Raw genomic sequence first — 4,458 nt, forward strand, 5'->3', positions numbered from 1 at the left:
ATTGATCCCGTCAAACCGAACAGTGCTGGTCACTGGTGTTGAAGGTCCAAGACGAGCCGGCTTTTGCAGTCCCGACAGAAGCAACCCTTCGACAACTTCCGATAAAAATTGGATCTGTGTCAGGTTTCCTCCTACCTCTCTGTGGATACGCCACGCTGCTACAGTCATCAGAGAAATTGAGTTGGCAAAGAATGGCCACCACCATTTCTTCGTTCGAATCATCGGCCGGTAATCACTGATGAACCTGTCGCATAAATCCACACCGCCCATGTACTTGTTATAGCTGCCGATCATTTTTGGCTGGTCAATATTGACGTGCTTTTTCAGTGATGCGTTCCATCGTCTTGCTTTTCCTAGTGGCGCGACAGTCTCGCAGTTTGAAGCCAAACAAACTGGGGTATTGTCGTGCCACTTGACGGTGACCACATCCAGTGTAGAAAACGTTGCGTGATGGCCACGCACGGTCTTTTTAAAGCCTTTGTTATCCGGAAATGTGCATCGCAGCAGACGATTTTCGCGTACGGTGCCGGTGGCCTTGAAATTCAGTTGTCGTAATTCAACAAGCAAGTTGTACGAAGTGAAGAAGTTATCGAAGTACAGTGTATGGAATTCAGGATGGTCAACTTTCTCGATCAAAGACAGAACCACTCTTGAGCCAAGAGGCTTCAGGTTAGGTGTACCTTCCTTTCCGGTGTATGCCATAAAGAAGAATGGATAGCCACTTGCTCCGCAAATCACCCACAGCTTATATCCGAACCGGCACGGCTTTCCCCGCATGAACATCTTGCAAGAGTGGTGTCCGAAGTATGGGATCATTTGTTCGTCCACGCTGAGTTTCGATTCAAACCATCCAAACTGCAGTAACTTCTTCTTCAAAATCGCCAAGAACGGGTTGACCTTTGCCAGCTTATCCCCTTGCAACAAGTTATTGTTGTCAGCCAGATGCAAGAATTTCTTGATTTCCTACAATGAGAGTGTAGTGATTAATATTGAATCATATACTCAGTTTTTTAATTTTTCGAAAGTTTCACCCCTGGGGGAAAACGCCACAACTGCCAAAATACTAAGTGTTTCGCAAAAGTTTCTTGTAATTTAAATTTCTCCTATTTTTAGCAACAAATTGTTTGCTGGACAGGAAGTACGAATTCTGGCTCGTTACAGAGATATTTAGGAAAACCCCTGGGGGAAAAGTCAATTTTTTCAACTGGACATACCTCAAAGCGGGTTCGGGATATCTTTGTCGAAACGCAGGGGAATTCAAACAATGCTGACCGCATCCAATAATGTCGCTGTGATGGCAACTTCACAATGCCGCTGTAAATCAGGGTTCCCACAAAAATGCGTAGCTCTTCCGGCGACAAGGTAAAGTTGGCGTTCTTCTGGGCAGCGTAGCGTTCAGACTCTCTAATGATCCATTCCGAAACTTCTCCATCAAAATACATGTTGAACAGCTCCAGAGGTGTAGCTGAAATAAGCTCGGGATGTGCATTCGCTAGTTTGACGGGAACGTTGTTGGGATCATTGTACATTGGCAGAAAGTCCGTCTCCCCGTTCGCCCATGGTACTTCGGGCCGGCCACGGCCCGCACCTGTTAAATCCCATCTGAAATTTCGCCAAACTGTCGTGAAAATTTACTGGTGACGTACCTTTTCGCTTCTTAGACGGCTGTTCGGTGGCACATGGCTGGTCGTCGGTATCGCTGTCGTAGCAGACTTCAAGCTCTCCCGAAACATCGGTTGGAAGCTGCGGACTCAGGTCGTTGTCATCGATGTCCTCTTCGTCGGAGCAACTAGCAACATCCGGTGGCAGGCAAACAATGTCAACTTCGCCATGTGGTATAGTTGCCAAATCTTCCAAGATGTCTTGGGCTTCACGCAACGTTCTTGCTCGTGTTTGAGGCATTTTGAAATATTTCTTCCAAACGTTTTACAAAAATGTTCGTGCGGAATGAAAAATGAATACCGCGCAAATAAGTAGGCGATTTAGCCAAAAAACAAAGAAACGATGCGCGCCAGCAAAAATTTTTAGCGGTGGTATCGCATAAGGGACTATGAGACAATGAAATTACCAGTGGAAAGGTTTGCGCTCCCAGCCGTCCACCACTGATCTGGTGCTCTAAGTATGCACTATGCCCAATCTCATTTTCATAATTATTCATGTGCTCATCGTGATGCCACATATTCCAGAAGCTTTATGATATTATTGCCATCTCACTCGCAAATATCAATTTCTGTCGTAATGGAGCCTGTCAGTGAATTATTTGTTAAAAATGGATTGGTTTTGCCAAAATGGCTTGAGTCAGCTGTTCAGAAACAGCTGGACCTTGGTCACGGTGGGAAGAAGGCCCGCAGCGAGATATATCGTGCGATTTACTGGAAGCTCAAGGTGTGGAGAAGCTGCTGTTTTTTTATCAATATTTTATTACGATTTGGATATCTTACAAATCCGTAGTCCAATTTTATAATTTTTCTACGAATGCAGAATGCCAACAAATTGGGATACATTCAGACTGTTGTATATCCGATTGAATTGGTGGTCGCCATTGGGAAGGTATTCCCCGACAACAACGAGCACAAAGACGTGAGTTCGCAGTTTTAAGCTTCCCGTGTAGGTTTCTTGAATTATCAAACGTTTTTTCCTAAAATTAAGACCATTGCAGTACGGGGAAGCCAATATCTCGTTGGAGGATATCGCCAAAGTTCGATAGCTAATTAACTTAGCGCTTCTCATTTTTTCCCTGTTTGTCTGAGAGCTCAATGCCCATCCATGTCAAACTCGACACGAAAAGTTTCGATGACCACCGAAGGCCACTGGCTATTGCTTTTTCCTTTACTTCCATTTTTTTAAGTTTAACTCTATAGGAATTACGCGTGACATTTTTTACGGAATAATCTGAAGACTCTGAAAGTGTGTAGACCATGAAGACCTCCACGGACTCCGTCAGCTCTGATTTGACCAACTTTAGGCTCTCTCTGTGTGTCACTGCGCTGTTGTCTGGGATTGTGGTATTTTTTTAACTGTCATGTAACATCTGCTTTATGTAATAAAACCAATGAAAGTGACTTAATCGCGTTCAAAAAAGCTACAGAATTTAAGTCCTCCACCATGTCGGCCTAACACGCTTCGTGTGGAACGGGTTAATAAGCGGTATGACAACATCAAGTGTAAGACGCTTGCAGTGGACTTCAAAAGGTGTTACATTCGGTCCGCGACCGACAATTTATTAGTCAGGACAAAATAACCAATAACTTGACCAATAAACTGGAAACATGCAGCTGAGCACAGACTCATGCTGAATTCAAACACTTGCGCCGCGCACACTTCCGAACGGAAACCATCAACCAATATCTGAAAAAAAGACAAAAAAAATTGATACCAAGCAAGTTGTTTTTTACGGAATATAAAAGAAAGTCGAGCCACCTAATGTTTCTCGTAGTCCAAGTACAGAATTTGAATCCACGGCTGGTTTCTGTTTTCACGCAGAAATAGTACGCTTTGTCTACGAGAAACTTTAGGTGCTTCAATTTTCGCTTAGATCCCATAAAACGCAACTTGTCTGGTATCACAATTCTTGTCATTTTCTTCTCTATCGTTTGAGATATCGGTGGATATTTTTGTAGGGAAATGTGGACGTTGCAAGTGATAATATCAGCAGGCCGATGGCCAACACGGAATTTGGTTGTTTGATACAGGTAAGCTCCTGGTTGCGCGCGTTTTGTGCGTGTGTGGGTTTGGTAACACCTATTTGAATTCCATTGAACTTAGGCCACGCCCAACCAAAATGAGACAATCAATGGACCAATAACTCCATTCGGTTTTCAGCCATCATGGTTTGATTGAAAGGCCTGCGCTGAAAGTCTGATTCTGAATCTGATTCTGAATGCTGAAAGTCTGAGTCTGAATACTAACAGTCTGATTCTGATCCTGAAACTGTGAATCTGAATATTAAACTCTGAATCTGAATAATAAGACTTTAAGTCTGGCAGGTGACGGCCCGAATCTCTAATTAAAATTATAATAAATAATGAAGTTGTGTTAAAACAGTAACTAATAACTCTGGCGATAACAGCTATCTATACAAGTAATTATAGGTTGGTATGAGGCGTAATAAACTGCTCGTAAACAGCGATGCGGAGCGCGGGACAGAGACGTTTAAATGAATACGTTTGTGCGTAAAAAAATGTTCTGCGTCCAGTGTAGGATGAGATAGCCGGTATGTCCTCTGAATCGAGAAAACACATTCAGCACTCACCGGCAATGAAAGACTACAAGACACGCTTTACTACTTATGCTAAACGGCCTGTTAACAAACACCAGCATCCCAGGGATATGGCTGCAGCCGGCTTTTATTATGAAGGCCGGGATGACTGTGTACGCTGCTTTCATTGTGGCGGTGCACTTTATGCTTGGGACAAAGACGATGTTCCGTGGGAAGAGCACGCTTGGACTTACCCAAAA

The 4,458-nt window shown here is 43.7% G+C and overlaps 1 long non-coding RNA gene across 1 annotated transcript; it reads left to right on the plus strand.

Annotated features, from left to right (window-relative positions):
• Positions 1-1,199: 1,199 nt before the first annotated feature.
• LOC129599585 (uncharacterized) lies at positions 1,200-3,064 on the plus strand. The gene is made up of 3 exons (XR_008691927.1): positions 1,200-2,119; positions 2,187-2,580; positions 2,660-3,064. It is a non-coding gene; the product is annotated as an uncharacterized LOC129599585 (long non-coding RNA).
• Positions 3,065-4,458: the final 1,394 nt, after the last annotated feature.

The sequence above is a fragment of the Paramacrobiotus metropolitanus genome, unplaced genomic scaffold (genome assembly GCF_019649055.1).
Source record: "Paramacrobiotus metropolitanus isolate TYO unplaced genomic scaffold, Prichtersi_v1.0 Parri_scaffold0000149, whole genome shotgun sequence".
In the NCBI taxonomy this organism is placed as follows: Eukaryota; Metazoa; Tardigrada; class Eutardigrada; order Parachela; family Macrobiotidae; genus Paramacrobiotus; species Paramacrobiotus metropolitanus.